General features: G+C 48.1%; 1 pseudogene; it reads left to right on the forward strand.

The window, feature by feature from the left end:
• Positions 1 to 936: 936 nt before the first annotated feature.
• LOC137310533 (zinc-binding protein A33-like) lies at positions 937 to 17,828 on the forward strand (annotated as a pseudogene).
• Positions 17,829 to 23,992: the final 6,164 nt, after the last annotated feature.

Here is a 23,992-nt window from a genome sequence, read left to right on the forward strand (position 1 = left end):
GGAGGGAGGCTGCCCATTTCGGCTGAAGATTTTAATGTTAAAAATTGCTGGCGATTCACCTGTGGCCCTTTCCTAATGTCTCTGCCACTGATTGCCATTCAGAGACCAGTATTAGGCTCACAACTCCATCTTAGTCCAGGACAAAGCAGTCCACTTGATCGGCATCCACGACCTTAAACTTCCTCCACCACCATGGCTGCAGTGTGTACCATCCACAGGATGCTCTGCAGCCACTCGCCAAGGTTTCTTCGACAGCACCTCCCAAACCGTGACCTCTACCACCTAGAAGGACAAGCACATGGGAACAACACCACCTGCACGTTCCCCTCCAAGTCACACACCATCCCGACTTGGAAATATATCACCGTTCCTTCATCGTCGCTGGGTCAAAACCCTGGAACTCCCTTCCTAACAGCACTGTGGGAGAACCTTCACCACACGGACTGCAGCGGTTCAAGAAGGCGGCTCACCACCCCCTTCTCAAGGGCAATTAGGGATGGGCAATAAATGCCGGCCTCAGCAGCAACGCCCACATCCCATGAATGAATTAAAAAAAAGAATATGGGGGTGATTTTAAAATGTTCGCCCGCTTCCTGCAGGTGGACTTTCTCCTGGCCTGTAGTACTGGTGGAACTGGTGGGATTTTTGGCAGGGGATGGGGTGGAGATGTGATCCTGCCAGTCTTTGTGATATCACCATGGAAGGGGTGCAGCACAAGAGACCTCGCAGGAACAGGGTCCCAGTCCAAATTCCAGCCCTCCCCCCTCAGACTCAGGAATTTTGGGGCCATTGTGTTTTGCACGTTTGACATTCAAAGAAATAAAGATTTGCCAGACAGTTTTGTTTGCTGACAGTGTCCCTTTCAGAGGACAGATTGTGAAGTGAGTTTCACAATAAACTGAGGGAAATGAAACTAAAAGTAAAGTGAGCGACAGAATAAGGAGCAGGAACTGAGATGGCCGCCAGCAAACAGATCGTAACCCTGAGTGAGGATTTAACCTGCTCCGTCTGCCTCTCTCTGTTTGTGTAGCCGGTGCGGCTGGACTGTGATCACAACTTCTGTAAATCCTGTATCGACAAGTGTTGGGACAAGCAGGGGGAGACCGTGTCCTGCCCGGAATGTCGGGTGGTTTTCCCCCGGAGAAACTACTGCAGGAACAGGGTGTTGGCCAATCTCACCGAGAAAGCTCGGCAGCTGGACCTCAACCCAGACCCAGACCTGAACCTGAACCTGAACCCAGAGCTGATCCCGAACCCAGAGAAAGGTCGGTCTCACTGTGAGGAACATAATGAGAAACTGAAGCTGTTCTGTGAGGAGGATGAGATCCTGATCTGTGCCAGTTGTGTAGATTCTCCCGCACATTCAGACCACAGGTTCCTGCCGGTCCAGAGGGCAGTTCAAAAGTACAAGGTGAGGGGTTTAAGTGAGCGACCCGTCTCCACGAAACGCAATAAGAGTAATATTGGTTAAGTGCCAGCATGAACTGATAGGGAGAGTGTCAGAAAGATTTGGCAGGGCCACGGGGGGAGAGAGTGTCTGTGTGAGAGGGTGGGGAGTTGGATGGGGTACAGTGTCTGTGTGAGAGGGTGGGGAGTTGGATGGGGTACAGTGTCTGTGTGAAAGGACGGGGAGTTGGATGGGGTACAGTGTCTGTGTGAGAGGGTGGGGAGTTGGATGGGGTACAGTGTCTGTGTGAAAGGGTGGGGAGTTGGATGGGGTACAGTGTCTGTGTGAGAGGGTGGGGAGTTGGATGGGGTACAGTGTCTGTGTGAGAGGGTGGGGAGTTGGATGGGGTACAGTGTCTGTGTGAGAGGGTGGGGAGTTGGATGGGGTACAGTGTCTGTGTGAAAGGACGGGGAGTTGGATGGGGTACAGTGTCTGTGTGAGAGGGTGGGGAGTTGGATGGGGTACAGTGTCTGTGTGAGAGGGTGGGGAGTTGGATGGGGTACAGTGTCTGTGTGAGAGGGTGGGGAGTTGGATGGGGTACAGTGTCTGTGTGAAAGGGTGGGGAGTTGGATGGGGTACAGTGTCTGTGTGAAAGGACGGGGAGTTGGATGGGGTACAGTGTCTGTGTGAGAGGGTGGGGAGTTGGATGGGGTACAGTGTCTGTGTGAAAGGGTGGGGAGTTGGATGGGGTACAGTGTCTGTGTGAGAGGGTGGGGAGTTGGATGGGGTACAGTGTCTGTGTGAGAGGGTGGGGAGTTGGATGGGGTACAGTGTCTGTGTGAGAGGGTGGGGAGTTGGATGGGGTACAGTGTCTGTGTGAAAGGACGGGGAGTTGGATGGGGTACAGTGTCTGTGTGAGAGGGTGGGGAGTTGGATGGGGTACAGTGTCTGTGTGAGAGGGTGGGGAGTTGGATGGGGTACAGTGTCTGTGTGAAAGGGTGGGGAGTTGGATGGGGTACAGTGTCTGTGTGAGAGGGTGGGGAGTTGGATGGGGTACAGTGTCTGTGTGAGAGGGTGGGGAGTTGGATGGGGTACAGTGTCTCTACTGGGTCTCGAGAGGGTAAAACTCCCTCGGTGAACTAAGACAGGGGGTTGGATGTTGGAGAATTACTGTTCAGGTTACTTTTGGTCTGGTTGATCTGTTGAAAATACAAATGTCATTGTAGGAACTTTGTTTGTACCAGTGTTGTTTGAGCTGATTTTTTAACATATAATATTTCTGCAATGTTAGATTCAGTTTTTAAGGGACGAACTCCCAAGGTTGCACACACAATGATTTTGTTTACAATGAGCCAGTTGCCTTGAACTGTTCTCAACCACGGTGACTTAAAATGTGAATGAACAATAGGAAGGTCAATGTGTACAATGTCAAACATGACGAGCCATTGTGTGAAGATCAGTCTGTGCAATACCTGAGGATCCAGGTATCCTCCCATTCCATTGTCCCAGCAGGGGGCTTAGCTGAAACCGACACATAAACGCTCTGCTGTTGCCTCATCAGTGGGTAGGTGTTCCACGGCAGGGGTCATAACATTGATTGACAATTCAGTGGGAGGAATTCTCCATCTCATAGACTTACGGCAGGTGACAAATAAGTCTCTCTCTCTCTCTCCCCCAGACAGGGAGACTGAGCTGTGTTCTCACATCAGCAGTGAGACGTTGTCCACAAATTCAAAGTCTGGACCAGCTCATTTGAAAAGCTTAGCTAGAGAATGTTTGATGAGTGTTGTATCTTTATTGTATTTAATAACTGGGGAGTGAGGGAACTGATTGTTCTCAGTGTGAAAGCCGTATAGACTTGCATGGAATTACATACAATGTACAGCAGAGAAACAGGGCATTCAGTCCAACAGGTCCATGCCGGCATTTATGCTCCACACAAGCCTCTTCCCACCCCTCTTCTAACTTTATCAGCACATCCTTGTGTCCCTTTCACCCTCATGTGATTATCTCGCTTCCCCTTAAACGTATCTGTACTATTCGCCTCAACTACTCCTTGTGGTAGTGAGTTCCACATTCTAACTACTCTCTGGGTAAAGAAGCTTGTTCTGAATTCCTTATCAGATTAATTACTGACTATCTTATATTTATGGCCCCTAGTTCTGGTCTCCCCCACAAGTGGAAACATTTTCTCTCCGTCTACCCTATCAAACCCTTTCATATATTTAATATAACATAAACCAGTTGTTGGTTTGAAGCTGTGCCTGGTTTGATTGGGTACTTTTCACTCTGCCTCTTGTAAAGAAAGGGGTACACACTAGTAACACATGTAATATTCCCTGAACGTCCGACCCCACTGTTTTGGAATACAATGGCTGACATTGAAATGGATTATGATGAGATCTGATTCCATTTTTCGGACCAGCTGAAATTGTCCTTGGATTCCATGGAGGATGAAAAGAAAAGTAAAAGTGAATTAAAACGGCGGCAGGAGGAGAAGATTTCAGAACTGAATGTAAGTCCTACTTACGTCACCTTTAAACACTGCGGCCCTTTAACAACCTGCAGCTTAAATGATCTCTCTCACCATCTTAGGAGCTCACAGGATCCCTGGAGCAAGACATCGCTGCACAATTTGCCAAAATTCATCAATATCTTGAAGACAAAGAGAAACATTTAATGGAAGAGCTGAGGAGGCAAAAGGAGGAAGATCTACGCCCAATGGAGAAGAACTTGAAAAGAATTGAGGAGGAACTGAGATCACTTGAGGAGAACATATTGAACCTTTGTGCAGACATCGAGCAGCAAGACAGTATCTCTTTTCTCAAGGTGATCCTTTTATAAACCAATCCCCAACCTGTTGGTGTAAGTGTAAACAGCACATTATAATAGGGCTCAAACCACATCACAACATTGTACAACGTGCAGTATAACTGAGGACAAACAGGTATCAGTCCAGTTTGAGCTCTGACTGTGGAGGAGACTGTCTGAACCTGTCAGGTATAACAGTATCTTCCTGTATAACTGGAACCAGATGACAATGTCCAAAAAAGGACTGTTACAGAAGAAATGGGCTGCATCTAGACCAAGGAGGGGTAAAGAGACTTGTGAGGAACATTGAGGCAGCAATCGGAAATCATTCAAAGTAGATAGGTGGAGGGAGGAAAGCAGATTCAGCCGAGACAAGTCGTAGAGCAGAAGGTCGTTGGCAGCGGGTCGAGACACAGAAGGGTATAAATTCGCCAAAGACGGTCGTGCAAAACAGGCGATAACGAATCGACAGCCTGTTTTACATTGCACCCAATTTTCATTTGCAGTCAATGGACTGACTCGTCCATACAGGTCAGAGAAAGTTGTGATCACACTGTGCAGTTACTCTGATCAGACCCCACTTTGAATGGAGGGATAGAATTCAAAAGCAGAGAGGTTATGTTAGACCTGGATCAAACCTTGGTTAGATCACAATTAGACTACTGTGAACAGTTGTGGTCTCCATAAACAAGATATAGAGGGACTGGAGAAGGTACAAAAAAGAATCACAAGGACGATAACAGAACTGAGAGGTTATAACTATCAGGAAACATTGAACAGGCTGGGGCTCATTTTTTTTATTTGTTCATGGGATGTGGGTTTTGCTGGTGAGGCCGGCATTTATTGCCCATCCCTAATTGCCCTTGAGAAGGTGGTGGTGAGCCGCCTTCTTGAACCGCTGCAGTCCGTGTGGTGAAGGTTCTCCCACAGTGCTGTTAGGAAGGGAGTTCCAGGATTTTGACCCAGCAACGATGAAGGAACGGCGATATATTTCCATGTCGGGATGGTGTGTGACTTGGAGGGGAATGTGCAGGTGGTGTTGTTCCCATGTGCCTGCTGCCCTTGTCCTTCTAGGTGGTAGAGGTCACGGGTTTGGGAGGTGCTGTCGAAGAAGCCTTGGCGAGTTGCTGCAGTGCATCCTGTGGATGGTACACACTGCAGCCACAGTGCGCCGGTGGTGAAGGGAGTGAATGTTTAGGGTGGTGGATGGGGTGCCAATCAAGCGGGCTGCTTTGTCCTGGATGGTGGTGAGCTTCTTGAGTGTTGTTGGAGCTGCACTCATCCAGGCAAGTGGAGAGTATTCCATCACACTCCTGACTTGTGGCTTGTAGATGGTGGAAAGGCTTTGGTGAGTCAGGAAGTGAGTCACTCGCCGCAGAATACCCAGCCTCTGACCTGCTCTTGTAGCCACAGTATTTATGTGGCTGGTCCAGTTAAGTTTCTGGTCAATGGTGACCCCCAGGATGTTGATGGTGGGGGATTCGGCGAAAAGAGAAGGCTGAGGGATGACCTGATAGAGGTCTTAAAAATTATGAAATTGTTTAATAGGGGAGACATAGAGAATATGTATCCACTTGTAGGGGTGTCCAAAACTACGGGCCATAAGTGTAATATAGTCACTATTTCAGGAGAAACTTATCTACCCAGAGAGTGGTTAGAATGTGGAACTCGCGACCACATGGAGTGGTTGAGGTGAGTCGCACAGATACAATCAAGGGGAAGCTGGATAAACACATGAGGGAGAAAGGAGCAGAAGGATATGTTGATGGGGTTAGATGAAGAGGGGTGGGATGAGGCTCGTGTGGAGCATAAACACTGGCATGGAGCAGTTGGGCCGAATGGCCTGTTTCTGTGCTGTAGATTCTATGCAATTCGATACAATACTGTGCCTAGTTCTGGTCACCGAGAAGTAAGGCAGGGCAGAGGAGAGCAGTGAGGCCTGGTATCAAGCGTCTCAGTTATTGGGACAGACTGGAGAGACTTGAACACTTCACTCTGGAAAGGAGTGGTGTAATTTTGACACTGGGCGACAGTGTAAAAGGACCGATATCAGCTCAGTCACCTATTAAACATCTCTCCAGATTTGAAGTCAATAGAAATAAAAATGGGGAGAGGTGTTTAACGAGAGACCGAGCCAATATCGTCCGTGCTATATTATCGCCTAAAGTCTAAATAATCCCCGAGGTGTCCGAGAGGTGATTCTATCGCGGTATAAGGGATAGTAAACAGTATGGAAATGGTAAATCAAAATCATACTTTAATTGTTGGAGTCGGCCAAGGGGACACAGGGTCAAACGTGTAAATGTAATTTCAGGACTGATATCAGGAAGTTCTTCTCACACAACAGTAATGAGCAAATGGGCAGCGTTAGGACAGGAACCAATTAGATGATGCAATGTAGGGGGGCACCTTTAGTCGTTCTAGATGGAGGAATTGATGGGCCAAATGGCTTCCCTCACCTGTAAATATCCGATGAACTCACCATCTGAATATCTCCCACAGGTTACTGAGGATTCTTCATTCAGGTTTTGAGAGTTTAGGCCCTATAGTTTGCTCCATTTCGCTTCTGTCCTGAGAACAGAGACATGTTGGGGTCCAGTCCCATGGGTACTAGCCCTGGGAACAGAGACATGTTGGGGTACAGTCCCATGGGTACTAGCCCTGGGAACAGAGACATGTTGGGGTACAGTCCCATGGGTACTCGCCCTGGGAACAGAGACATGTTGGGGTACAGTCCCATGGGTACTAGCCCTGTGAACAGATTCATGTTGGGGTACAGTCCCATGGGTACGAGCCCTGGGAACAGAGACATGTTGGGGTACAGTCTCATGGGTACTAGCCCTGGGAACAGCGATAGGCTGGGGTATATTTCTGTGGCTGCTGCACATCTATTGCACAAACAGTGAGCAACAGGAGGCTATTTGACTGTGTGGGCATCACAATGAGCCTATTCCTGTTCTGGTCTGATGTCTCCACAGCTGCATGTTTCCCCAGAGCTGCCTGGAAGTGTCCAGGAGCTGGTACATAGGCTGTTGTCTCCCTATCGAAGGGATACTGAGGTTAGGTGTAACACCACTGTCCCCAGCTCAGGGCTGCACAGACCAGAGACAAGCTCTGAGTTACTGGGAAAATATAGACCATAAATAAAAGGAAAGGCTCAGTGAACCTTCAAAGTCTTCAGCAGCAGAGGAGACCCTGTCCAGTGTATTCCAGGGGGTAACGGACACGGTGTCACATCACTGGAGCCCGTCAGTGAAAACTCCCCAGATCACATCACATTTCACTAAAACCACTGATTATACATCGGGAAGGAAAGAAAATAGTGGTGTTGGTGGCAGTGTTGATTAAGGGGAATATTGCAGTGCTGGAGAGAGAGGATGTCCCTGTGGGGCCAAGGACAGACTCTATTTGGTTAGATAGAGTTAAGAAACAATAGAGGTGCCAGTGCACTACTGCGTGTATTCGATAGGCCACCAAATAGTAGGATGGGTATCGAGGAGCAAATTTGCAGGGAAATTACAGAGAGGTTCAAGAACTGTAGAGTAGTGATAATAGGGGACTTCAACTATCCCAATATAGACTGGGATTGTAATAGTGTAAAGGGCAAAGAGGGGGAGGAATTTCTTGCTCAGTATGTTTCCGGCCCAACGAGGAAGGAGGCATTGCTGGATCTGGTTCTGGAGAATGAGGTGGGTCAAGTGGAGCAAGTGTCAGTGGGGGAACATTTAGGGAACAGTGATCACAATATCATAAGGTTTAGATTAGTTATGGAAAAGGACAAGGAGCAAACTGGAGTAAAAATACTTAATTGGAGGAGGGACAATTTCAGTGGGTTGAGAACGGATCTGGTCTGGGTAAATTGGAATCAAAGATTGTCAGGCAAAACTGTAATCGAACAATGGGTGGCCTTTAAAGAGGAGATGGTTCGGGTACAGTCGAGGTACATTCCCACGAGAGGGAAAGTTAGGGCAACTAAAGTCAGAGCTCCCTGGATGACGAAAGAGATAGAGAGTAAGATGAAGCAGAAAAAGGGTGTCTGACAGATGTCAGGTTGATAATACAAGTGAGAACCAGGCTGAATATAGAAAGTACAGAGGAGAAGTGAAAAGGAAATAAGAGGGGCAAAGAGAGAGTATGAGAATAGACTGACGGCCAATGTAAAAGGGAATCCAAAAATTTCCTGTAGCATATATTGGGAAATGGGTAGAAAAAGGAGGGGTGGGGCCAATTAGGGACACATGGAGGCAGAGGGCATGGCTGAGGTACTAAATGAATATTTGCATCTTTCTTTACCAAGGAAGAAGATGCTGCCAAAGTCACAGTAAAAGAGGAAGTAGTTGAGATACTGGATGGGCTATAAATTGATGGAGGACACATGAGAAAGTACTTAAAGTCGATGAGTTACCCGGTCCGGATGGGATGCATCCTGGGTTGCTGAGGGAAGTAAGGGTGGAAATTGCGGAGGTACTGGCCAAAATCTTCCAAACATCCGGAGATACGGGGGTGGTGCCAGAGGACTGGAGAATTGCAAATGTTACACCCTTGTTCAAAAAAGGGTGTAAGGATAAACCCGACAACTACAGGCCAGTCAGTTTAACCTTGGTGGTGGGGAAGCTTTTAGAAACGATAATCTGGGACAAAATTAATAGTTACTTGGACAAGTGTGGATTAATAAAGGAAAGCCAGTACGGATTTGTTAAAGGCAAATCGTGTTTAACTAACTTGATTGAGTTTTTTAATGAGGTAACAGAGAAGGTTGGTGTATATATGGACTTTCAAAAGGCGTTTGATAAAGTGCCACATAATAGGCTTGTCAGCAAAATTGAAGCCCATGGAATAAAAGGGACAGCGACAGCATGGATAGGAAATTGTAAAGTGACGGGAAACAGAGAGTAGTGGTGAACGGTTATTTTTCGGACTGGACGAAGGTGTGCAGTGGTGTTCCCCAGGGGTCAGTACAAGGACCATTGCTTTTTTTGATATATACTTAGACTTGGGTGTACAGGGCACAATTTCAAAATTTGCAGATGACATAAAACTTGGAAGTGTAATAAACAGTGAGGAGGATAGTGATAGACTTCAAGAGAACATTGACAGGCTGGTGGAATGGGCGGACACATGTCAGATGAAATTTAACACAGAGAAGTGTGAAGTGATACATTTTGGCAGGAAGAACGAGGAGAGGCAATATGAACTAAATGGTACAATTCTAAAGGGGGTGCAGGAACAGAGAGACCTGGAGTTATATGTGCCCAAATCTTTGAAGGTGGCAGGACAGGTTGAGAAAGCGGTTAAAAAAGCATGCAGGATCCTGGGCTTTATAAATAGAGGCAGAGAGTACAAAAGTGAGGAAGTCATGTTGAACCTTTACAAAACACTGCTTCAGCCACAACTGGAGTATTGTGTCCAATTCTGGGAACCGCACTTTCGGAAGGATGTGAGGCCTTTGAGAGGGTGCAGAAAAGATTTACTACAATGGTTCCAGGGGAGAGGGACTTCAGTTACCTGGATAGACTGGAGAAGTTGGGGTTGTTCTCCTGAGAGCAGAGAAGGTTGAGAGGAGATTTGATAGAAGTGTTCAAAATCATGAAGGATTTTGATAAAGTAAATAAGAGAAACTGTTCCCATTGGTCGAAGGGCCAAGAACCAGAGGACACAGATTCAGTGATTGGCAAAAGAACTAAAGGTGACATGAGGAAAAATGTTTTTACACAGCGAATAGTCATGATTTGGAATGCGCTTGCCTGAAAGGTTGGTGGAGGCAGATTCAATCGTGGGCTTTCGAAAAGGAATTGGATAAATACTTGAAGGGGAAAAAAGTTGCAGGGCTATGGGGAAAGAGTGGGGTGAATGGGACTAACTGGATTGTTCTTACAAAGAGCCGGCACGGGCTCGATGGGCCGAATGGCATCCTTCTGTGCTGTAACGATTCTATGATTAAAATGTACGATCCAAATAATACGGTATATTTATTAAAATGTACAATCCAAAGAGTACGGTATATTTATTAAAATGTTTCTGATTCTCTGTCCTGCAGGAACTGAAAAGATTGAGAGAAAGGTGAGTACCCAATCCAAACCCAGACTCGGTCTTACACTGTGATCACAGATTGTATCCAGCAGTGAGTGAGTGAATCAATCCCATTCAAACAGGTACCTGGACAAAGGGGAGGGAGGAGAAGGTGCAGAGAGAGGGGAAGATCAAGAGAGATCGTCAGAGGAAGGTGAAGATGAAGAGAGATCATCAGAGGAAGGTGAAGATGAAGAGATACTGGTATCTGCAAGTTTGAAATACACTGTGTTTCGAGGCCCTTTACTCTACGCAGTGTGGAAGGAAATGAAACAGATCATCTCTCCAGGTATGAAACGACTCCACAGGTTTGGGTGAACTTTCTGTAGAGTTTCCTGCTCTCTTCTCCCTCTCCTGAATGTACTGACTGTTGTTGTGTACCGATCACTGGGGCAGCAGTCTCTGGTACCTCACTCAAGGGGCCGGTCTTTTTGTGTGACCTCAGATTGAGCGATTCAAGTAGAGACAGAATCAGAACATTTTCTCATTTGAATCCAGACACTCGCACTTTCCAGTAGGGTTCACTGGACAGTGATCAGACTGAGACCCCCCTGACCCAGGGTTCACTGGACAGTGATCAGACTGAGACCCCCCTGACCCAGGGTTCACTGGACAGTGATCAGACTGAGACCCCCCTGACCCAGGGTTCAGCGGACAGTGATCAGACTGAGACCCCTCTGACGCAGGGTTCACTGGACAGTGGTCAGACTGAGACCCCTCTGACCCAGGGTTCACTGGACAGTGATCAGACTGAGACCCCTCTGACGCAGGGTTCACTGGACAGTGGTCAGACTGAGACCCCTCTGACCCAGGGTTCACTGGACAGTGATCAGACTGAGACCCCCCTGACCCAGGGTTCACTGGACAGTGGTCAGACTGAGACCCCTCTGACCCAGGGTTCACTGGACAGTGATCAGACTGAGACCCCTCTGACCCAGGGTTCACTGGACAGTGATCAGACTGAGACCCCCCTGACCCAGGGTTCACTGGACAGTGGTCAGACTGAGACCCCTCTGACCCAGGGTTCACTGGACAGTGGTCAGACTGAGACCCCTCTGACCCAGGGTTCACTGGACAGTGATCAGACTGAGACCCCCCTGACCCAGGGTTCACTGGACAGTGGTCAGACTGAGACCCCTCTGACCCAGGGTTCACTGGACAGTGATCAGACTGAGACCCCCCTGACCCAGGGTTCACTGGACAGTGATCAGACTGAGACCCCCCTGACCCAGGGTTCACTGGACAGTGATCAGACTGAGACCCCTCTGACCCAGGGTCCACTGGACAGTGATCAGACTGAGACCCCCCTGACCCAGGGTTCACTGGACAGTGGTCAGACTGAGACCCCTCTGACCCAGGGTTCACTGGACAGTGATCAGACTGAGACCCCCCTGACCCAGGGTTCACTGGACAGTGATCAGACTGAGACCCCTCTGACCCAGGTTTCACTGGACAGTGATCAGACTGAGACCCCCCTGACCCAGGGTTCACTGGACAGTGATCAGACTGAGACCCCCCTGACCCAGGGTTCACTGGACAGTGATCAGACTGAGACCACTGGCTGACTGATTTCCTCTGCCTGGTCTGTAATATCTGTTCACTGTGCACACTGGAGTCCAGGAATATATCGAACTGTACACTGTACCCAGTCTGTAATATCTGTTCACTGAACACACTGGAGTCCAGGAATATATCGAACTGTGCACTGTACCCAGTCTGTAATATCTGTTCACTGAACACACTGGAGTCCAGGAATATATCGAACTGTACACTGTACCCAGTCTGCACTATTTACTGATACAGAAATTATAGACTGGGGGCCGAGCCCAGTTTTCCAGATATCAGATATTAACCTGTGTCCGTCCACCTTCCTCTGTCTAAAATATTTAACATGATGTCATTTTTATTTCCCCAGTCCCAGCCTCACTGACCCTGAACCCAAACACAGCTAATCGTTGGCTCATCCTGTCTGAGGACTGGACCAGTGTGAGACTCGGTGACGGAGAATTACAGCTTCCTGATAATCCAGAGAGATTCAATTTGTGTCCTTCTGTCCTGGGATCACAGGGATTCACATCAGGGAAACATTACTGGGAGGTGGAGGTCGGGGACAAGACTCAGTGGGCCGTGGGTGTGGCCAGAGAGTCAGTTAACAGGAAGGGAACGATATCACTGGGGCCAAAAAGTGGATACTGGGCTGTGTGGCTGGATAATGGGAATGAATATGAAGCTCTTGAAAGCCCATTGGTCCCACTGACCCTGAGTGTGAAACTCAGGACCATCGGAGTTTACCTGGACTATGAGGGAGGACAGGTGTCATTTTACAATGCTGATGATATGTCCAATCTCTACACTTTCACTCACACATTCACTGAGAAACTCTTTCCTTATTTCTATCCTGGATTGCACGATGAGGGTAAAAATACTGCTCCTCTCAAACTGCGTCATTTCAAACTGTAGCTTCCTAAACTGATGAGTCAGAGTACAGAGAGAATGGGGGCAATATTAAACCCCCACGATGGGCGGGGGAGGGCCGGGGTGGGGGGGGTTAAAAATGTAAGATTGCAAAACGCGACCCGAACCCGCTGCATACACGCCGGCCGCCATTTTTACAGCAGCGGGTTGCGTGGTGAGCCTGTGTCCCGCTCTCGAGAGGTGAGACATCTCATTATTACCGGTACGACCCCCTCCTCCACTTCAAACCCACGATCCCTCCTCCCTCCCGATCCCTTCCCCCAATCCCTCCCTCCCGATCCCACCCCCTTTCAACCTGCGATCTCTCCGTCTCTCCCTCCCGATCCCTTCCCCCCAATCCCTCTCTCCCGCTCCCTTCCCCCCAATTCCTCCCTCCTGATCCCACCCCCTTTCAACCCGCGATCTCTCCGTCTCTCCCTCCCGATTGCCAGTCCAACTTTCCCTTCCTTCAACCCCTGATCTTTCCCGATTGCCGGGCTCTGTCCCCAGTTGTCCTCTGATGTGGTCTTCTACCGCAGGCTTTCCCACGGATAAGAGACTGGAATTCCAGAGAGGCTGTCAGACTCTCATTGTATATTGGGAGTAATGTATCACAATATGTGGAAGCTGTACTGTAATCACACAAAGACTTTCACAACAAATAAAGAGTTTTAAAAGGAACAGAAAAGGTGCAGAGTGAACCCATCACAGGAGCAGGGGCTGAACTGGTCGGTCAAGGTCCTGATGTACTGTATTTGGACACAGGCAGCCTGGCATCATTGATGTGTTTCCATTCCCAGTAAATTACAGAGCTGAGCTCCCGGTCGATGGGCTGGGACCCATCGTGTGGGGTGAACGAGCGCAGGTCAAATCGGGCAGGGGGCCAATCCCTTTCACACCCGGTCCCCACCGGATTCTGGCTGAGCGACATCTTTAACCATGACTTCCATTCGATGCCACTTTGTCCTCCTGAGAAACGGGTGAGAGTCTCGAAAGTCCTGAATGTTTCTCAAGGGATGGGAATGTGCCACGTTCGGAGATTTCCCAGTGGCTGCTCGACCATGTAAACTGGGCATTGCCATCCTTCGAGGGATTAGTTCCTCAAAGGAGTTTTGCCCCCTGCAGTGCTTTTGATGCACTGTTATTTTCCCTTTACCTCTTCTGCACTTTTTTCTGTAATCAATATTCAGAAGTGGGGATTAATCGGGATGATTCCCTTTCGGTCTGTGGTGTTCTGCCCCGAGGGCAGCTCCGAACTCAAGTCTCACACAGGAGGCTCTTGAACTGCTCACCAGGCAAGAGAAGCTGAGAAGGTTTCCATTTGCCTTCCTCATGGTTCTTATCTGCGGAGAACCTTCTCCCAGGTGGGCAGCAACCAAGGCTACAGACCCCACAGGAAACAGACACATCTCTCAGGATAGAGTTACAGGGAACTGACTGACACATCTCTCAGGATAGAGTTACAGGGAACAGACACATCTCTCAGGATAGAGTTACAGGGAACTGACTGACACATCTCTCAGGATAGAGTTACAGGGAACTGACTGACACATCTCTCAGGATAGGGTGACAGGGAACTGACTGACACATCTCTCAGGATAGGGTTACAGGGAACTGACTGACACATCTCTCAGGATAGAGTTACAGGGAACTGACTGACACATCTCTCAGGATAGAGTTACAGGGAACTGACTGACACATCTCTCAGGATAGGGTTACAGGGAACTGACTGACACATCTCTCAGGATAGAGTTACAGGGAACTGACTGACATCTCTCAGGATAGAGTTACAGGGAACTGACTGACACATCTCTCAGTCAATGGTGAAGATAATTGGACAGGATGTATATCTGCAGCTGATTCAGTATTGCTCGATTGTTCACTACTGCCCCCAAGGCCAATTTCACCCCCCTCCCCCACCCCGGACTCAATGACCTGACCCCCAGTCAGAGACTCTCACTGGGAATTTCCTCAGGGCTGCTCCTGAACGTCTGCCGTAACTTCTGTACAATTTCCACTGATCTTACGCTCAAGTTACGTCAACCAATCGGGAGAATCCTCCAGGAAATCCGACCTCCGACCTGAAATGACTTCGAACTGGAGCAGAGACATTGGTCACACTGATAACATGACACAGTGTTACAGAGTCACCTACAGACTTCACAGGGTTAGTATGGACACATTTAGTAGGGCAGAAGTCCGTAGGAACTGTTTACATTAGAGGTTTCAATGGGAGGACATGACAGGTAGAGTGATTTAATAATACACTGGCAGATATCCTGTGGTATTGTACACGGTGAGTCACGGCCAAACGTAATCTTCAGGTGAAGCAGGGTTAGAGGGTGGAGGATAATGAGATCTGGGTGAGCAGTTGTAATTCAGAGCCTCTTTAAAATCAGAGACTCGGTCGTTATTTTTATAAATGACTTTGATTTGATATTATTACTTGGAGTTAAAGAGGAAAACAAGGGGGACTTGGGAAGCAGAGAAGTCGAGTTATTTGGAGTTCGGAGTTTCTTTGTATTGCAGGCTGAGATACTATAGCACCCCCACTGGTGGGAGGGTGAAATTACAGCGTGACTGTTTACATAGGCAGGTTCCATATCATGGAAAACATTGACACAAAAGTGTGACAAAAATGTGACAACAGGAAGTAAGGCTTCCTTGACCCACCCTTGAACCTTCTGTCCTTGCAAATTACCGCCCCATCTCCAACCTCCCTTTCCTCTCCAAAGTCCTTGAACGTGTTGTCGTCTCCCAAATCCAAGCCCACATTTCCCGCAACTCCATGTTTGAATCCCTCCAATCAGGTTTCCGTCCCTGACACAGTACTGAAATGGCCCTTATCAGAGTCACAAATGACATCCTATGTGACTGTGACCGTGGTAAACTATCCCTCCTCATCCTTCTTAAACTGCTGCATCCTTTGACATGGTTGACCACACCATCCTCCTCCAATGCCTCTCCTTCGTTGTCCAGTTGGATGGGATTGCCCTCATCTGGTTCCATTCTTATCTATTCAACCTGCAATGGTTTCCTTTCCCACTCCCGCATCATTACTTCTGGAGTCCCCCAAGGATCTATCCTGGGACCCCGCCCATCTCTCATCTACATGCTGCACCTCGGCGACATCATCCGAAAACACATCATCAGATTCCACATGTGCACTGAGGACACCCAGCTCGACCTCCCCATCACCTCTCAACTCCTCCACTGCCTCTGATTTGTCACGCTGCTTGTCTGACATCCAGTATTGGATGAGCAGAAATTTCCTCAAATTAAATATTGGGAAAACAGAAGTCATTGTCTTCGGTCTCCGCCACAAACTCCGTTCCCTCGACCCCCGACTCCATCCCTCTCCCTGGCCACTGTCTGAGGCTGAACCAGACCGTTCACAACCTTGGCGTCCTATTTGACCCTGAGATGAGCTTCTCACCACATATCCGCTCCATCACCAAGACCGCCTACTTTTACCTCCGTAACATCGCCCGTCTCCGTCCCTGCCTCAGCCCATCTGCTGCTGAAACCCTCATTCATGCCTTTGTTACCTCCAGACTTGACTATTCCAATGCTCTCCTGGAGGACCTCCCACCTTCCACCCTCAATATACTTGAGCTCATCCAGAACTCTGCTGCCCGTTCACCCGTCATCCCACATAAGGAGATAACAGCACAGGTGACCAAAACCTCAAAGAGGTCGGTTTTAAGGAGCTCCTTGAAGGAGGAGAGAGAGGTAGAGCGGTGGAGAGGTTTAGGGAGGGAATTCCAGAGCTTAGGGCCTAGGCAGTTGAAGGCATAGGCGCCAATGATGGAGCCATTAAAATCGGGGATGCGCAAGAGGCCAGAATTGGAGGAGTGTAGAGTTCTCGGTGGGTTGTCGGGCTGGAGGAGGTGATAGGGAGGGGTGAGGCCATGGAGGGATTTGAACACAAGGTTGAAAATTTTAAAACCGAAACTAACTCCTCTTTTTGCTTCTCTCTCCTGATTCTCCTTCTATCTTTCTTCCCTTTCCTTTTGGATGGGAGGTGGTTGGTGGCGTCGTGCGGTGACTGAAAGAGCCAGCAACATCTGCCCATTGCATTTGAGGTGGGGCCGACAGGGAAAATATGGCCCTCAGCTGTTCCCTTCCCATCTCCACCCTAATCACTTGTGTTTCCCTCCCCCCCGCCATCACATCCTTCACCCTTTATCTTCCCACAACCCCCTCCCCTTCCAACCACCCCCACTCCCATAACTAACCCCACCTCTTCCCCTTTGAACTATCCACTCAACCTCTGCCTCCTGTGCCCCCTCCCTTCACTGACACTCACCTCACCCTTAACCCTCCACCCACTCCCCTCCATACTTATTTGCTCCCCCAAAACCAGTTGGAGAGAGAGCCCAGGCCCCCCCCCACTCTTCCTGTTTCCCTCCTCCCCTTCCCTCCCTTCCTCGCTGTTTCCCTCAAACAGACTTTGTTTGCTTTTAAAATTCAATAAATCTAATTAGAATGAGGAAAGACTCACCTGTCTTCCTCTCTCTCTCACAGGTGTAAATAAATAGCATTTACCTTTTCTAACAATCAGCACAACAAAGGTAAGATAATATATTGGTTTTAAAATTCAATTGGTGCATTATTTTATTATGTGGTCGGGTCCAGGCCGGTGTTTATGCTCCACACGAGCCTCCTCCCTCCTCACTTCCTCTACCCTATCAGGATATCCCTCGATTACTTTCTCCCTCAAAGCTTCTGAAATCATCCTGTAGATTTCTGTAAATAATTTGAACAATAAAGCTGCTAGAAGCTAAAGGAAAACATCCCATCACCACTGTTTATAGTATCACAGCACAGGAGGAGGCTGCAAGAAAGATGCTTTCTGGACCAAATCGAGAACCAGATCACTGGGACCCTGTCTCGAACCGGATCGTTGGGTCCCTGTCTGGAACTGGATCGTTGGGTCCCTGTCTAGAACTGGATCGTTGGGTCCCTGTCTAGAACCGGATCGTTGGGTCCTCTTTAGAACATGGAGGGAGGAAAAACTCGCATTGAAATCAGGACGGAGCCTCATTATAATCTAATTAAGTCTAACTAGGGGAAATCACTTTAATTACAGTATTGAAATTAAATCCAATTATCACAACAACTTGCATTGATATAATGCCTTTAACGTCACAAGGTGCTTCACACGAGCAATTATCAAACAAAATTGGACACAGAGACACATAAAGAGATATGAGGATAGGTGACCAAAAGCTTGGTCAGAGGTCGGTTTTAACGAGTGTCTTAAAGGAGGAGAGAAAGGTGGAGAGGCGAAGGGCTTTAGGAAGGGAATTCCAGAGCTTAGGGCCGAGGTAGCTGAAGGCACGGCCAGCAATGGTGGAGCAAAGGAAATCAGGGATGGACAAAAGGCCAAAATCAGAGGAGTGCAGAGATTTCAGAGGGTTGTCGGGCTGGAGGAGGTTACAGAGATAGGGAGGGGCGAGGTCATGGAGGGATTTGAAAACAAGGATGAGAATTTTAAAATCAAGGCGTTGGTGGACTGGAGCCAATGTAGGTCAGTGAGCACAGGGGGTGATGGGAGAACGGGACTTGGTGCGAGTCAGGCGTACCGAAAAATGAGGTACCAACCTGGTGAAGCTACAACTCAGGACTACATGCATGTTAAACAGCAGAAGCAACATGCTATAGACAGAGCTAAGCAATTCCACAACCAACGGATCAGATCAAAATTCTGCAGTCCTGCCACATCCAGTCATGAATGGTGGTGGGCAATTAAACAACTAACGGGAGGAGGAGGCTCTGCAAACATCCCCATCCTCAATGATGGCGGAGTCCAGCACGTGAGTGCAAAAGGCAAGTCTGAAGAGTTTCAGCCAGAAGTGCTGAGTGGATGATCCATCTCGGCCTCCTCCTGATATCCCCACCATCACAGAAGCCAGTCTTCAGCCAATTCGATTCACTCCACGTGATATCAAGAAACGGCTGAGTGCACTGGATACAGCAAAGGCTATGGGCCCCGACAACATCCCGGCTGTAGTGCTGAACTCTTGTGCTCCAGAACTAGCCGCGCCTCCAGCCAAACTGTTCCAGTACAGCTACAACACTGGCATCCACCCGACAATGTGGAAAATTGCCCAGGTATGTCCTGTCCACAAAAAGCAGAACAAATCCAATCCGGCCAATTACCGCCCCATCAGTCTACTCTCAATCATCAGCAAAGTGATGGAAGGTGTCGTCGACAGTGCTATCAAGCAGCACGTATTCATCAATAACCTGCTCACCGATGATCAGTTTGGGTTCCGCCAGGACCACTCGGCTCCAGACCTCATTACAGCCTTGGTCCAAACATGGACAAAAGAGCTGAATTCCAGAGGTGAGGTGAGAGTGACTGCCCTTGACATCAAGGCAGCATTTGACCGAGTGTGGCACCAAGGAGCCCAAGTAAAATTGAAGTCAATGGGAATCAGGGGGAAAACTCTCCAGTGGCTGGAATCATACCTAGCACAAAGGAAGATGGTAGTGGTTGTTGGAGGCCAATCATCTCAGCCCCAGGACATTGCTGCAGGAGTCCCTCAGGGCAGTGTCCTAGGCCCAACCATCTTCAGCTGCTTCATCAATGACCTTCCCTCCATCATAAGGTCAGAAATGGGGATGTTCACTGACGATTGCACAGTGTTCAGTTCCATTCGCAACCCGTCAGATAATGAAGCAGTCCGAGCCCGCATGCAGCAAGACCTGGACAACATCCAGCCTTGAGCTCATAAGTGGCAACTAACATTTGTGCCAGACAAGTGCCAGGCAATGACCATCTCCAACAAGAGAGAATCTAACCACCTCCACTTGACATTCAACGGCATTACCATCGCCGAATCCCCCACCATCAACATCCTGGGGGTCACCATTGACCAGAAACTTAACTGGACCAGCCACATTAATACTGTGGCTACAAGAGCAGGTCAGAGGCTGGGTATTCTGCGGCGAGTGACTCACCTCCTGACTCCCCAAAGCCTTTCCACCATCTGCAAGGCACAAGTCAGGAGTGTGATGGAATACTCTCCACTTGCCTGGATGAGTGCAGCTCCAACAACGCTCAAGAAGCTCAACACCATCCAGGACAAAGCAGCCCGCTTGATTGACACCCCATCCACCACCCTAAACATTCACTCCCTTCACCACCAGTGCACAGTGGCTGCAGTGTGTACCATCCACAGGATGCACTGCAGCAACTCTCCAAGGCTTCTTCGACAGCACCTCCCAAACCTGCGACCTCTACCACCGAGAAGGACAAGGGCAGCAGGCGCATGGGAACAACACCACCTGCACGTTCCCCTCCAAGTCACACACCATCCCGACTTGGAAATATATCGCCGTTCCTTCATCATCGCTGGGTCAAAATCCTGGAACTCCCTTCCTAACAGCACTGTGGGAGAACCGTCACCACACGGACTGCAGCGGTTCAAGAAGGCGGCTCACCACCACCTTCTCAAGGGCAATTAGGGATGGGCAATAAATGCCGGCCTCGCCAGCGACGCCCACATCCCATGAATGAAATTTTTAAAATAATCCTGCCCGCTTTACGATCCTGTCAATTTACGATCCTGCCCCAGACCAATTTCGAACCCTGAGTTTCTACAATAAAACAAACATGTCTGTTTGTATAATTAGCTTCATCTTCTCCCTCCCTTTGATAATGTGCTAACTCATATTGCAGTTCAGCTGTGGGCAACCCTCCAGTACTTTGCTGCAGGTGGCCAGTTTTTGTATGTGAGAATCAGTCGGCTATTCGACTGTAGAAGATATCACAGCTGATCCTCCTCCTGCAAACAGCTTCTCTACAGTCCAGGGCACTGAGCCCGATTGTTGCCTTGGGAGTGAAGAGCTGAGTGAGCAGAAAGCCGAGCCCACCAGGTCAGCATGGCGATGTCTTTATCCATGGCCTTCGGGGAAGGTGCGATTTTCGCTTTAATGCAAAAGGCAGATTATGTGCAGTAAACGTATTTACTAATCGTTATGTGTTGTGTTTCTAATTGTACGCAGGAGCTAAAGGACTCAAGCGGAGGTGAGGGTGAATTTTAAACCTTGCCTTCCACATTCTTACACTGTTTATTTATTTTTACACCCCCCACGGCTTAATATTTCAAACAAACCTGTTAATGAACCATTTCCTCAGGTTCCAGGAAAAGAGAGTAAATGACAGACTGTGTGGTGAGCAGTGATCTGGAGTTGGGAGTGTTCAGGGAACCCCTGCAATACACAGTCTGGCAAGAAATGCGACAAATGCTCTCTCCAGGTAAACACCAATAGATAGACCGCAATACACTCTCCCGGTAAACACCAATAGATATACCGCAATACACTCTCCCGGTAAACACCGATAGATATACCGCAATACACTCTCCCGGTAAACACCGATAGATATACCGCAATACACTCTCCCGGTAAGCACCAATAGATATACCGCAATACACTCTCCCGATAAACACCAATAGATATACCGCAATACACTCTCCCGGTAAACATCGATAGATATACCGTAATACACTCTCCCGGTAAACACTGATAGATATACCGCAATACACTCTCCCGGTAAACACCGATAGATATAACGCAATACACTCTCCCGGTAAACACCAATAGATATACCGCAATACACTCTCCCGGTAAACAATAATAGATATACCGCAATACACTCTAACGGTAAACACCGATAGATATACCGCAATACACTCTCCCGGTAAACACCGATAGATATACCGCAATACACTCTCCCGGTAAACACCGATAGATATCCCGCAATACACTCTCCCGGTAAACACCGATAGATATACCGCAATACACTCTCCCGGTAAACACCGATAGATATACCGCAATGCACTCTCCCGGTAAACACCGATAGATATACCGCAATACACTCTCGCGGTAAACACCGATAGATATACCGCAATACACTCTCCCGGTAAACACCGATAGATATACCGCAATACACTATCCCGGTAAACACCGATAGATATACCGCAATACACTCTCCCGGTAAACACCGATAGATATACCGCAATACACTCTCCCGGTAAACACCGATAGATATACCGCAATACACTCTCCCGGTAAACACCGATAGATATACCGCAATACACCCTCCTGGTAAACACCGATAGATATACCGCAATACACTCTCCCGGTAAACACCGATAGATATACCGCAATACACTCTCCCGGTAAACACCGATAGATATACCGCAATACACTCTCCCGGTAAACACCAATAGATATACCGCAATACACTCTCCCGGTAAACACCAATAGATATACCGCAATACACTCTCCCGGTAAACACCAATAGATATACAGCAATTTACTCTCCCGGTAAACACCAATAGATATACCGCAATACACTCTCCCGGTAAACACCAATAGATATACCGCAATACACTCTCCCGGTAAACACCAATAGATATACCGCAATACACTCTCCCGGTAAACACCAATAGATATACCGCAATACATTCTCCCGGTAAACACCAATAGATATACCGCAATACACTCTCCCGGTAAACACCGATAGATATACCGCAATACACTCTCCCGGTACGCACCAATAGATATACCGCAATACACCCTCCCGGTAAACACCAATAGATATACCACAATACACTCTCCCGGTAAACACCAATTGAGAAACCGCAATACACTTTCCTAGTACGCACTGATAGATATTCCATAAACCTCTCCCCTGGTAAACACTTCAAGGAGATCTTGAAACATTTACCTGAGGAAGGAGAAAATCTCCGAAAGCTTGTGAATTTAAAATAAAATTGCTGGACTATAACTTGGTGTTGTAAAATTGTTTACAACTGGTAAACACTGGTAGATTTACCATAAACCTCGCCCCTGGTAAACACTGGTAGATTTACCAAAAACCTCTCCCCTGGTAAACACCAGTAGATTTACCATAAACCTCTCCCCTGGTGAACACTGGTAGATTTACCATAAACCTCTCCCCTGGTAAACACCAGTAGATTTACCATAAACCTCTCCCCTGGTGAACACTGATAGATTTACCCTAATCCACTCTCTCGGTAAATACCGATAGATTTACCCTAATCCCCTCTCTCGGTGAACACTGATAGTTTTACTCTAATCCCCTCTCTCGGTAAACACCGATAGATTTACCCTAATCCCCTCTCTCGGTAAACATTGATAGATTTACCCTAATCCCCTCTCTCGGTAAACACCGATAGATTGACCCTAATCCCCTCTCTCCTGGGAAACAACGATAAATTTACCCCAATCCCCTCTCTCGGTAAACACCGATAGATTTACCCTAATCCCCTCTCTCCTGGTAAACACCGATAGATTTACCCTAATCCCCTCTCTCCTGGTAAACACCGATAGATTTAACCCAATCCCCTCTCTCGGTAAACATCGATAGATTTACCCTAATCCCCTCTCTCCTGGTAAACACCGATAGATTTGACCCTAATCCCCTCTCTCCTGGTAAACACCGATAGATTTACCCCAATCCCCTCTCTTGGTAAACACCGATAGATTTACCCTATTCCCCTCTCTCCTGGTAAACAACGATAGATTTACCCTAATCCCCTCTCTCCTGGTGAACACCGATAGATTTACCCCAATCCCCTCTCTCCTTGTAATCACCGATAGATTTACCCCAATCCCCTCTCACGGTAAACACCGATAGATTTACCCGAATCCCCTCTCTCCTGGTGAACACCGATAGATTTAACCTAGTCCCCTCTCTCAGTGAACACCGATAGATTTACCCGAATCCCCTCTCTCGGTAAACACCGATAGATTTACCCTAATCCCCTCTCCCGGTAAACACCAATAGATATACCGCAATACACTCTCCCGGTAAACACCGATAGATATACCGCAATACACTCTCCCGGTAAACACCGATAGATATACCGCAATACACTCTCCCGGTAAACACCGATAGATATACCGCAATACACTCTCCCGGTAAACACCAATAGATAGACCGCAATATACTCTCCCGGTAAACACCAATAGATATACCGCAATACACTCTCCCGGTAAACACCGATAGATATATCGCAATACACTCTCCCGGTAAACACTGATAGATATACCGCAATACACTCTCCCGGTAAACACCAATAGATATAACGCAATACACTCTCCCGGTAAACACCGATAGATATACCGCAATACACTCTCCCGGTAAACACCGAAAGATATACCGCAATACACTCTCCCGGTAAGCACCGATAGATAGACCGCAATACACTCTCCCGGTAAACACCAATA

Source organism: Heptranchias perlo, unplaced genomic scaffold, assembly GCF_035084215.1.
Source record: "Heptranchias perlo isolate sHepPer1 unplaced genomic scaffold, sHepPer1.hap1 HAP1_SCAFFOLD_260, whole genome shotgun sequence".
NCBI classification, from domain to species: Eukaryota; Metazoa; Chordata; class Chondrichthyes; order Hexanchiformes; family Hexanchidae; genus Heptranchias; species Heptranchias perlo.